The sequence below is a fragment of the Rhamphochromis sp. 'chilingali' genome (genome assembly GCF_963969265.1).
Source record: "Rhamphochromis sp. 'chilingali' genome assembly, chromosome: 8".
Taxonomy (NCBI): domain Eukaryota; kingdom Metazoa; phylum Chordata; class Actinopteri; order Cichliformes; family Cichlidae; genus Rhamphochromis; species Rhamphochromis sp. 'chilingali'.
Window position 1 is genome coordinate 34,615,565 of NC_137935.1, and position 13,978 is coordinate 34,629,542.

Sequence of the window (13,978 nt, forward strand, 5' to 3'; positions counted from 1 at the left end):
TCTCCAGTCAAACTCTAAGCTTTGATTTTTGCCCTTACCTTGCCTTTTCAAAACATGCCCTTTCCAACCTAACCAAATCTCAACCTTGCTCCATCCATCAATCAATCATGGCTCAACTCATCCTCCCCCAACACCTACCCATCCTTACCTCCCTCTCACTGCTGTCGCTGTAACACTTTTAATTACGGCGAGTTAAAAATTACGAGCCCGGAACAGCAAGTCGCTTGGCAGGTTGGCTTTAATTGCCTTGTGTTGTAATTCTGGACAGACGAAAGGGGAGAACAGGGAGGGTTGTGGGGTAGGTCACACGTGGGGGCGGTGGAGAGCAAGAGAATGACTTTCAGGTGACCTCCTTAATCAATCGACAGCCAATCGGGAAGTAGATCGTTCCAGTAGTTTCCTCCTTGTGGCTTGGTCTTGCTGGGCAAATTCCCATACTTTACACACTTCATCTGACACACACCTTCTTCCCAAATCAACTCATCTGAATATTAGAAATTTAACATGAGGCCTGCAGAGGACCTGGTAGATTTCTTTCTCCAGCTGATTTAAGAAAGTGTCATTTGGACCTGTCTTGTTGTTAGTTGACAATGCCTTGCAGCTTGAAGCTAAGGTGATCATTATATACTAGTATTTGCCTCCTGCTACCTCTCATGGTGGTTTGCTGGGTAATTAAACTGAAATCTCAATGGCAGGCGCCTTTGGCCACATTCTTTTCTGACTCCAAACACAGAAAAGCAACACAAGTGCACACACAACAGCTTTCTACTCCCAAGCATGAATTCCTAATGATTTGAAATGATTTATGGCCCCACCTCTCCCCCACATGAATGGCCACCACTGGAACCACTTTCTTATATTAAAAAACAACACGCCACTCCACAGTGGCTGCGACCGGTATGGTTATCCAGCCTAAACAACCAATAAAGCTTTTCTCCCTTCAGTAGATCTCAGACCATGGACTATATGCAGCTTCATGACCACTCCATCCAGTTTTCTGCTGACTCCACCCATCTAATAATGCAGACATATTTGTGTCCTTTGCAGCAAATGTGCATTAAGATGTAGGTCGCTTTGAGGCTAAGTGGATGTGTGTGCGCACAGATGGTGACAGTGACAGAGATGTAAGCGATGGTGGCATCTGACCAGAGGATCCATATAGAGATGACATCACCGAAGGAAGGGAAAAAGAGCAAAGAGGAGGAGGGGTTTTTCAGCAAACTATGAGCTCAGAATATCAATGCAGGAGTACAGCTCTAAGCACTCCTGGCACTGAAGCCCTAGCCTTTTCCATCCCTGTACGCTCATCCCCCTCAGTGTCTAGAACTCCACTGCTGCTAGCCTTTTATCATGGGGCCCTGACACCTGTCCTTTTCCCACCCCTCCCACATGCTCATAGGTTCTCTCTGAGAATTCAGGTTGCTGTCTGCTAGCCTGTCCCGCTTCCAATCACAGTGATGCCACTTTCTCCTCAGCACCTTGATTCCTTTTTTAATTTTGGCTTGTTGCAGTCACTGTGTACAACAGGCTGAAACATTTCCTGTTTCATTGTTGCCATTGTTGTCAATGGCATAGGTGCACCTTCGATTCATTAATTATTATACACATCATTGGCTTTATTGACCTCTCCATTGGAAAAGTATTTTTTCACCTTATATTCACAACCCAGAAACTTCATGTCAGTATGAATTATTATAAAAGCTAAACTGAATCAATGCCCAATGTTCTTATAAACCTTGTGCCCAATAAAAAGTGAGATAGCCTTTTTCCCACTTAACTATAAAGCGACAATGACTAAGATCAAATGACAGGACTTAGCAATGCAAGCAGCATTGCACATTTAAGGTCTCAACTGGCATAACCAAACAAGTAGACATATAGTTGAGTTGCTTCTCTAGTTGTTTGGATAACTATAAATAAAGAACTTAATCTTAACATAAACTGCTTGCATTGTCTTTGTTAGGATGTTGGGGTGCTCACATTAGCTTTCTCTTCAAAGCTTTTTCTGATTTTTAGTCAGTTTTTCATAAAAAAAATATGGCAAGGCTAGATGGTAAATACCTCACCTCACCTTCACTACTGGAACTTTAACATTATGCACTCCATACTGTACAGTAATGCCACTGTTTTGCACATGTCTCAACTCTGTATATTTTTATATATTTTATTTATTGTTTACTCTATTTAATTTGTAAAATATGTGTACACACACACACACACACACACACACACACACACACACACACACACACACACACACACACACGTGTAGAAAAATATTTAGTATACACATCCAGAAATGCTATATACTATTATATATTGTACATATATTTATTAGTTTCAGATGTAGCCATTCTTGTATTTTGCTTGTTTACATTATTGTATTTTGCACAACTCTGTTGCTTGTGAAGCTCGCACACAAGAATTTCACTCACATGTGCTGTACCAATGTACCTGCACATGTGATGTGACAATAAAAGTGATTTGATTTGATTTGATTTGATTAAATAATAAATAAAAAGTACAATGTAGTTATAGTGCTGAGCAACTGTCACAAAACATTCAGTAAAGCAGCAGTACAGCTTTTTTTCTCAGAGCTTTCAACTTCAGCTCATATTTCTTATCAGTAGATGGATTGTGATGACTTGTTTCCATTTATTTATCTTATAAAGCTGTTTGTTTTTGCTCTTCGTTAACTTTATTAAGGTATGACAGTATTTAACACAATATAATACCATTTGCAAATTAACTGTGGGTACCCTTACCAATTCATCTCAAAAAGTTGGAGCGAAACCAAGGCACAGTGAAGACGGGTACATTCTTGTTTTGTGCTATAAAGCCATTGAGCGGTGTTTGGTGTAAAAATGCAGAAGCTGGAGGAGCCTGCCAGTCATCTGGAAAATAATATTGTTTGTTTGTGCTAATTACAGCAGCATCTCCAAGGTAATGTGTTGCTGATTTCTTTAAGTTAGAAAAAACGGCTCCATGTACACCTAAGAGTTACTTGCTGTGATTTTCTTCCCAGTTTACTTTCCTCCTCCACGCTCCTCAATCCACCACTTATTCTCTCCCTCTCCTCATCTCTCCTTAGAGCTGTTGAGCTCTCTCAATCCATCTCTTCCTTCCCACCATATCTCTCCCCCTCCATGCGTCTCTCGCTCCCTGGCTGTTTGAACGAGAGCTCTTTGAGGGTCCACTGACTTAATTACTGTAATGGGGTTTCTGACACTTGAGACTAAAGAAGTAAAAAAAAGATGGAGAAGAGGGACTGGGGAGGGGGCAAATGAAAGGACATTGTTATTAGTTTTATATAGAAGCCTTGGTCCATGAGCATAACATAAAGCACTCCAGGCCTCCACAGAGACACGTTCTTTTTGCAGCAGTTTGCTGCACTCTTCATCAGTCCTTCATTATTGCTGGTCTGTAATTGCATGTTTGCATATGTGTATGTGTGTTTTGTGAACATTTTCATAGAACTTCCTCATTGTTCAGAAGAGTTTCTCAGAAAAACTATTAATTAAGCAACTATTCAACATTGCAGCCCTGTCTCACGGGAAATGTGGCAGCAGGTTATTTGAGGTTCTTGGTTTTCAGGTTGATTCTGGCAGCTGTTTTCATAGTTCCTAAAGGTCCTCGTGAAGATCAACTGGGATTTGTGCAAAAAATTTTAAAAAGTTTCTATTTTTTGCTATTATACCAGAAGTTAGCTCAACATTATGGGCATTAATGGGAATACTCCCCACAGAAGTCAACCTTTTAAATATCATATTTGGCTTATATCCTTAGCATAATGACGTTTTACACATCTCTGGTTGATTAACTGAATCAAACACATAGATTTCCTCTGAAATCTGGTTTTATATGTTTGACAGGAAAATGAAAGTGACCCATGTTGTCACCAGCCTCACAATCTGGCTTTCAAACTGAGATGAAGGCAGAAGAAATCGGGGGGGGGGGGGGGGGGGGGGAGACAGAAGGATCCAGCCAAAAAAACAAAAACATCAGGAAGAAGAAATGAGGAGGGGGAGGAGGAGGAAATGAGAGCCAACTTCTTGTCCATCTTCATTACGGTTCATTTCATTTTTTTATCAGTCACAGAGACATCTCAGACGTCTGGCTCGATATACTGGCACGAACACACAAACAAGGATGAGCACACAGATATTTAGAGGAGGCTCAATTCAGTTTCAGTTTAATTAAATCAGAAAAGGAAATTTCCTCAGGATTTTAAAAAGCACAAAACTTTCACCATGGAAAGCTTATTTGAATTTATAATTCCACAACAAGAAGAATGAATTCTCTGCCAGAAGTCTAAAATGCACATTCAAACTCCATTTTAAATTCAATGAACTCAAGAAACCCACACAAACAGATATTTACGGTCACGTTTTACAAATGCTGCATGTAAATATGCTAACACGTGGGCCCTTTCAAACCCATTTACTGCTCTTTCAAATCCCCCTGGTAGCATGAATGTGCTCTCCAGGTCTCATGGTAAATATCAGATAATGCTGTTATGTGTGATACTGTATGTTATACAACTTTACAATACAACTTTATTTATATAGCACATTTAAAAACCAACGGTATACCAAAGTGCTTCACAATAAAACAGCAGGTTAAAACATGAATAATATAAGATGATTAACAAAGTACTGAATATGCTAACAGGTCAATGGCAATAATTACACAAGAATAAAAGTTATATAGAAGATATATAGAAAGATAAAATTGGAATTGAGTATAAAATACAGGCATTAACTAACCAGGAAAGAAAGATTAAATAAGTGAAATCACATACTGTATGTTATATGATAAGTGTTACTTTTAGGCCCATCTTATAATACAATTGAATCTGGCGCTCCATGGAACAGCACAAGAACAACCATTTAAATGCAAGGATGCAGTTTTAAAGACATGCTGTCATCTAAAGAACTGCTTAAGTTTCGATAGTGGGCCTCAGAAAGAAAAAGTTACTGGTTCTCCAAAGTCTATCCTCCTCTAGACGATATAGATGTCGATAGGGCTGGGCCATATCAGTTCACTGTAATACCGGTATAATGTTGGGCAACGATAAGAAAATGAAATATCGCGATAGAATATGGGTAAAACACACATGCGCAGTGCCTTTGTTTTCATACGCACATGGCAGCGACAGAGAATGAGAAGGGCGAAAGCGGATCGTTGAATGAAACGGATGAACCAGAATTGGTTTGTAAAAATGCTGCAACTTCAGTGGTGTGGAACTGGTTTAACTTTTGGTCAAAGGAGCTTGCAAAGAAAAGCGTCTGGACTTCTTTAAGTTGCTTGAAGACGTTTCACCTCTCATCCGAGAAGCTTCTTCAGTTCTAAGGTCAAATGGTGGAGAGTCCCAGATATAAACCTAGTGGGAGTGACCCCCCACAGAGGGACAAAAGGACCCCCTGATGATCCTCTAATCGCCTGAGCCAAGGTGGGAAACTGGGCGTGGGTCCCAATCAGCCAGAGTTTCGGGTGTGTTCATTGTGAAACCTGGCCCCACCTTATCATGCGAATTCCTGAGGTCAGATGGCCCAGGATGTGAGTGGGCGTTAAGGCGTCTGGGAAGGGATCTCAAAACTGGATTATAGATGGCAGAGACTTGGTGTCGTAAACCCCCGCCTCTGTTCAAAGATGGTCGCTCACAGTGGACATAGATGGCTTCTTTCACTCCTCTTTCAAACCATCTGTCCTCTCTGTCCAAAATGTGAACATTGGCATCCTCGAAAGAGTGTCCTTTATCCTTAAGATGCAGATGGACTGCTGAGTCTTGTCCTGTGGAGGTGGCTCTTCTGTGTTGTGCCATGCGCTTGTGAAGTGGCTGTTTGGTCTCTCCAATGTAGAGGTCTGAGCCACCCGAAAGACAAAACGCCAAAACACAGACTTAACAATGTGGTGTATGCTGTACAGTGCAGCGAGGAATGCTCTACATTGGAGAGACCAAACAGCCACTTCACAAGCGCATGGCACAACACAGAAGAGCCACCTCCACAGGACAAGACTCAGCAGTCCATCTGCATCTTAAGGATAAAGGTCACTCTTTCGAGGATGCCAATGTTCACATTTTGGACAGAGAGGACAGATGGTTTGAAAGAGGAGTGAAAGAAGCCATCTATGTCCACTGTGAGCGACCATCTTTGAACAGAGGCGGGGGTTTACGACACCAAGTCTCTGCCATCTATAATCCAGTTTTGAGTTCCCTCCCCAGACGCCTTAACGCCCACTCACATCCTGGGCCATCTGATCTCAGGAATTCGCATGATAAGGTGGGGCCAGGTTTCACAATGAACACACCCGAAACTCTGGCTGATTGGGACCCACGCCCAGTTTCCCACCTTGGCTCAGGCGATTAGAGGATCATCAGGGGGTCCTTTTGTCCCTCTGTGGGGGGTCACTCCCACTAGGTTTATATCTGGGACTCTCCACCATTTGACCTTAGAACTGAAGAAGCTTCTCGGATGAGAGGTGAAACGTCTTCAAGCAACTTAAAGAAGTCCAGACGCTTTTCTTTGCAAGCTCCTTTGACTACGATGACCTGGATGACTGAGAACCTTCACAGACATATGGTTTAACTTTTGTCCGTCAGATACACAACAAAGCACTATTTTTGGTAGAGCATGTGTGATACCCACTAATGAGTGATCACATTTATGTGAATTAATTTAAGTAATTTCACTTTCAATGTAAGTGATATTTCCATTTGGAAATGCCCTAAATAACTACAGTAATTGTAACAGGAAACTTGGTAACTACCCTGGGATATTTGTAGCGGACGCTTCATTTTTATACCAATAGGTGGCAGTGTGAGACCATGGTTTGGCCTGTTGTTAGCAGCCTGAAGCGCATGCTCCGCGCTGTTTTCTCATAATGGCGGAGTATTCAGGAAACGGCAAGCCACGTCTCCCTGTCTGATCATTTCTCTCCTGTTTACAGGTTCGTATCGTGCCCGAAATAGAATATAATAGCAATCACATCCATTATATAGCATAGACTAACCATTACGGTTGGAAAGTGAAAGCGTACAACATTGTGTAGTACAGTAAATTACACTTTTGTAGGTATTTGTTTACGGCTTTAGCAGCATGCTAAGGTTAGCATGTTAGTTTGGGTCGCACACCTCCTATGCTCTGTGATGTTAGTGATCGGCTCCACCGTTATTCTGTATTGTTTTAGTATCTTGTTTCTGCCATAAAGTGTTTCCGTGAATTCAGTGCACATGTCAAGATGGTGCTGATTATACCATTCTTTCAAGCTAGTTGAGATTTATAGATTTGTCTTGTTGGAATTCATTTTGAACCAAGTCTTACAAGAAAATTGGTCATGTTTATAACATTGGAATGTGTTATGGAGAATGTGTGTGTGAGCTATGTTAAGAATAAGTAAATACACAGTTGTAATACTGTAAAAGTAATGAAAGGAGTGCATAATTGTGAATTTGAATAAATAATGGCGGAGTATTCAGGAAACGGCAAGCCACGTCTCCCTGTCTGATCATTTCTCTCCTGTTTACAGGACACATATATAGCTGCCTACAGGTGCTGCCACCCGGTACCTGTAACACATGCTAGCGGGCCGTCGTTATTACCGTGTTTTTGGAAAATACGGCACACTTAAAATCAATCCTTTGATTCTTCTGAAAATCGACAGTGCCCCTTATAATCCCGTGTGCCTTATGTATGAATTCTGGTTGTGTTTACGGACCTCAAAACGATTTTATGTGGGTACACGGCGCTCGAACATCGGTCAAATGTTTTAGTACGACTTTGCTAAGCTACGAAGCTGCACCGCTTGATGGATTGTCTGAGCATTACGACTGTCATAGGCAGGAGCCTCGCGGAGTGATACGTACTGTGCTTCAACATAATATTACCGTATTGTGTGTGTGTGTATAACCTCTTTTTGAGTTTTGTGGATATTATACATGGTTATGCTGAGGATATGTCGGCCAATTTCCACTGGAAACGCCTTTTGGTTAAACTGTCAGCAAGGAATTCGCATTTGCACAGTTAAATTTTTATATAACTTTAATGCACATAAAAAATAGCTGCTTGTTTAAGTGAAAATACATTGATGGTTTTTTTGCACTAATAAAGTTGTGGAGTTGTGAAGTATTTTGTCTAGTGTCAATTATATCGTCAGTTATATCGTTATCGCAAATTTTCAAATGTATATCGTGATAAATATTTTTGGTCATATCGCCCTGCTCTAGATGTCGATATGACATTTAATGTACTGGATTGTATGTATTGTGCTTTGAGACCTGGTTTCTAATTTTTGAAGGTTTTTTACAAGCACATGTAAAGGATGAGGACTCAGCCCAACACACATTGTTTATTTGTAGCTAATGATCCATTGCTGAAGGCCCTCACAAGGTCCCAATTTCACAATTTAGTTTGGGTTACTTTTTTTAATGAATGGTGAGCTTTATTCTTGTCAAGTTAGAATAGAATAGAATTCAACTTTATTGTCATTGCACATGCACAGGTACAGGGCAACGAAATGCAGTTTGCATCCATCCAGAAGTGCTTTAGTGATATAGATATATTACAATATATATTAGCAATAATATAGATATGTGAGTATATTACAGAAATGGGTCTATTATGGTATGTTATAATGTACACGGTATGAAGTATGTTGTGAATATTCTATAACTATAAGTATGTACAGGCTGTAGTGAGTACAAGCTATGTACAGGATATGAACAGGATATAAATATGAAAAACTATACAGAATATGAAATGAAATAAATAACTTTACAGAATCTGGGATATACAGCTATACAGAAATGGGAACTATGCAAGTTGTAAACAGTTGTAGGATTAAAGATTATCGAATGTACAGAATGATTATTTACACAGAGCTATACAGTAGTGCAGTTAAGATAAGTGAGGGTGTAGATAGTTTCTACAGAGGCTATATAAAGTGCTAGTGGTTGTGAGTGGTGGTTCAGTCCATGTTATTATTGTGTTTGAGGGTACAGTTGTCCATTGTGGGTGTGTGTATGTTCAGTCCATGAGTTTAACGTGGGTCAGATGTCAGGAGGCAGAGTTCAGGAGTCTGACAGCTGTGGGGAAGAAGCTGTTCCGGTACCTGGTGGTCTTAGTCCGGAGGCTCCTGTGGCGCCTCCCAGAGGGCAGGAGGGTGAAGAGTCCATGTGATGGGTGACTGGGGTCTTTGATGATTTTCCCAGCCCTTTTCAGACACCGCTTCCTGTAGATGTCTTTTATGGCAGGAAGTGGTGCTCCGGCGATGCGCTGGGCAGTTTTCACGACCCTCTGCAACGCCTTCCGGTCCGAGGCAGAGCAGTTCCCGTACCAGACTGTTATACAGTTGGTCAGGATGCTCTCGATGGTGCAGCGATAGAAGTTCACCAGGATGTCTGAGGACAGGTGGTTCTTCCTCAGAGTCCTCAAGAAGAAGAGGCGCTGGTGAGCCTTCTTGACCAGCTTGGAGCAGTTGGTCGTCCAGGTGAGATCCTCGGAGATGTGGACTCCCAGGAACTTGAAGCTGCTCACACGCTCCACAGCCGTCCCCTTAATGTGGATGGGTGGATGTGGGTCAGCATTCCTCCTGTAGTCCACGATGAGCTCCTTGGTCTTCTCGGTGTTAAGCAGCAGGTTGTTTCTGTCGCACCACTCAGCCAGACGATCCACCTCCTCCCTGTAGGCAGCCTCATCGTTGTCACTGATGAGGCCAATCACCGTGGTGTCATCTGCAAACTTAATGATGGTGTTGGAACCATCAGCAGGTCTGCAGTCGTGGGTGAAGAGGGAGTAGAAGAAAGGGCTCATCACACAGCCTTGTGGTACACCGGTGTTCATTGTGATGGTAGATGAGCAGCGGTTATCCAGCCGGACATGTTGGGGGCGGTTGGTCAGGAAGTCCAGTAACCATTTGCAGATGAGGGAACTGATACCCAGGTCTGTCAGTTTCCTGATGAGTTGTGAGGGGTGGATTGTATTGAATGCTGAACTGAAGTCTATAAACAGCATTCTGGCATAGGTGTTGTTGTTGTCCAGGTGTGAGAGGACAGAGTGCATTGCGATGGAGACTGCATCCTCTGTGCTCCTGTTCCGGCGGTATGCGAATTGGTGGGGGTCCAGGGTGGGGGGGAGACAGGATTTGAAGTGTGCTAGGACCAGTCGCTCTAAGCACTTAGTGATGATGGGGGTGAGTGCTACTGGGCGGTAATCATTGAGGCAAGATGGGTTGGAGTTTTTGGGTATCGGGACGATGGAGGTGGATTTGAAGCAGGCCGGTACCACAGCGTGGGCCAAGGACAGATTGAATATGTCTGTGAGCACTCCTGCAAGCTCCCCAGAACACGCTCTGAGAACACGCCCGGGGATGCCATCAGGGCCTGCAGCCTTGTGGACATTGATCCTGCTCAGCACCGCTCCTACATCGGTGGGGGAGAGAGTCATAGGTTGGTGGTCTGGCGTCATGTCTGCTTTGGTTGTGGTTGTGGGGTTCCCTCGCTCAAAACGAGCATAAAAGTTGTTGAGCTCGTTGAGGAAGGAGACATCAGAGGATGCGGGGGAGGGTTTGGTGGTCCTGTAGTCTGTGATGGTCTGGAGTCCTTGCCACATGCGTCGGGGGTTGGAGTTGGAGAAGTGTTCTTCTACCTTCTTTTTGTAATGGTGTTTGGCTTTTTTGATGCCCTTCTTTAGATTAGCCCTGGCTGTACTGTAGGCGTGTGCATCTCCTGACCTAAAGGCAGTGTTGCGGGCCTTCAGGAGGAGACGAACATCCCGGTTCATCCAAGGCTTCTGGTTGGGGTACATGGTGATCCGTTTCTGGGTGGTGACACTGTCTGTGGTTTTGGAGATGTAATCCAGTACAGATGAGGCGTACTGGTCCAGGTCTGTGTGGGTGAACATATTCCAGTCTGTGTTTTTAAATCTGTCCTGGAGCACTGCGTCTGTCCCCTCTGGCCACACTTTAATTGTCCTCACAGCAGGTTTCACACGTTGGATGAGTGGTGAATACCGAGGTGTGATGAAACAGGGAGAGATGGTCCGATTGTCCAATGTGGGGGAGGGGTGTGGCTTTGTAGGCTCCAGCCAGGTTGGAATACACATGGTCTAAAGTCTTGTCTCCTCTGGTGTGGCAGGAGACATGTTGGTGGAATCTGGGGAGGACTGTCTTTAAGTTGGTGTGGTTGTATGGCAGTAGGAAATTTTAGATGGGAAGTCATCATGACATTTGCAAAAATTACTGTCAGTCAACAGAAAGCTAAATCTACAGTTCTTGTGTGACCATTACGCTTACATATTTGCTAAAGTGAAATTCCAAAAAAAAAAAGATTATTTTCTAGAATTGATTAGCTTATAGCTCCCAGAGTATCTGCAGATAGCTAAGTTCTGCAAGAGTAGCAGGAGTACAGTATACCTGGCTAACTTGATCATTTCAGATGATCATTGCTGTATTGGAATTAATCAAAAATAGAATAAAAAGTGCTCCCTTTTAAATTAAAAATACATACATAATATTTTTCAAGAGGCACATTTTATTAATTGTCAGCTTGTCAAAGTTTTTTTTCTTATTTTCTTGTTCAAGGAGCTACATTTATGATTTCCAGACATTTCCCAGTCCTCAAATTAGCTACCTAGCATGTTGAGCTATTTCATATGTGGCAGAAGCTCGCTGGCCACCATTGACATGTAACATATTCGTTACATAAAAGCTAACCTACAAAAAATACAATAAAGAATCTTAAAATCAGGCTAAAAATGTTACTTTGATGGTGAAGCCTACCTGCTTAACATTTCATTGTGTGGCATTTTGATTTGTCATTGCCAGCATATAAATGTGTTCTAGTAGTTTTGAAAAAGGGTTAGGCTGAATAACCAAATACCACTTATAATGTGCCTTTGTGCTGAGGAGTTTTTGTTTTCTCTTCTCATACTGATCCCCTATCAGGAGCTCAGTCTGAGTAGAGTTCTCTCTTTCTCTCCTCCACTGCCCTATTGTGTTGTACATTTCATTGTTTTTCTTTACGCTACCTGTTCTGACCTGTCTCCCCAATGTGATGTTTGTGTGATGTATGTATGGTTGGAAGAGGTCCACTTTTGCTGCAGGCAACTAGGGCTGCCACGATTAGTCGACTAGTCACGATTACGTCGACTATCAAAATCGTCGACGACTAATTTAATAGTCGATGCGTCGTTTGAAGCTTTGTAAGATCCCAAAAGACGCAGGAATAAGTAGTAGGATTTAAGAGTGTAATAACGGACTGAAACAGAAGATGGCAGCACTGCATGTACAAGGATGTCAGCTGCCGTTAAACCCCGAAGAAGAAGAAGCTGTGTCCCAGAATTCATAGCGCGGCCGTGCTCAGTTTCCAACAATGGCGGCAGCTAGTTAGTTTTAATATGACTCTTATTATTCTTTCTGGGTCACAATAAACATTTAACAAAATTTCAGGCGAAATTGTAGCTGTGTAAACCTCAAATATCTGCTCAGTTTATCAAGACACCACATATTTTCAAAAGCGCTCCGACGTTTTCGGAGATGTCTGTTACCCACCAGCTCAATAGCTAGCCGGGGTTCAAGGCTCACTAGAGCCCGTGAGAACACCAGACTCCCGGCAAATCGTTTTCAAACCCACCGCCGTCTTTCACTGCTCAGGTTAAACATGACATATAAGTCACTTAGATAACTTAAAAATGTTATTGTTTGGCTTTTTTCATATTTTATTTGTTCCTGAGTAAATCGGTTTGGCTGAGATTAAAGTTATAGTTTTTGCACAGCTGAACAAACATCAAGGAGACAACTGATTATCAGAAGTGTGAGATGCTCGAGAATATACTCCAGTGTCCTGTTATATTTTAGATAGCAAGGAGCAGACGGCTGAGTTTATGCCCCCAACTTCAACAAACAATCTGCAAATTTCATTTAAATTCAATAAACTATCATCTTGTCTTTATTTTTAGTTAGCACATACCTTAAACACTTAAAGCTGTAAGCTAATGATAGTTATATATGAGCAGATGCATGCTGGTGCAATAAGCTGTACGTTGTACATCCAATGGATGCATGATGTGATTAGTCGACTAATCACAAAAATAATCGGTGACTAGTCGACTATCAAAATAATCGTTAGTGGCAGCCCTACAGGCAATTGCAAGTGACAAATAAAGGCTTCATCAATCAATTAATCAAGCTTATCTCTACACCGTGACAATGGTATTAATATACTGCATGTGGGAAATAAGTGCAGCAGTTGTTTGAAATATACAAACATACATGGAATTACAAAAAAAAAAGTTGGTGTAATTCTAATGAGCTTCCGAGTCAATATTTGGTATAACCACCTTTTAGACAAGCTCTCTTTTAATTTCAAGTACTCTTCTGGAATATTTCTCCAAGCTTCTTGATCTGCCAGTGCATGAAATTAATTTTGTAGTTTTTCTTTACCAAATTCTATAAAATAATGACCATGAAGATCACAGAAATACCTTATTTATCTGTGTACAGTATCATTGGGTGAATTATTATTTCCTGTCTTTTCACTAGCAAGAAAATATGCCACTACTACTATTCACCACTTCATGTTAATCTGATAATTACTTAGTCTTTTTGCAGTCCCTAAGCATCATCATTTAAAAAAATTAATTAAATAAATAAAAATAACAAGCACATGCAGGACTTTAACCGAATACTTTACAATCAGCCAAGCAAAAAGGTGTAATTATGAAAATGATCATTATTACTTATGAATAAAGTGATTGTTATTCTGTTTCATGGATACTGAAGAACTAATTATAACTTCATGAGTCATTAAAAGAGCTTCTCCAAGTCAACTCCAGTAACTCATCGTTGTTTATTATATAGTCCTTGATTCAGACGAATAAGATTAATAGATTTATTCCTGACCATCATAGTTACTCACTGTGTAACATATTGTAAAGTGGTATCTGAAACTTGTTTCTTATTAGAACAAAAGTACAAAACC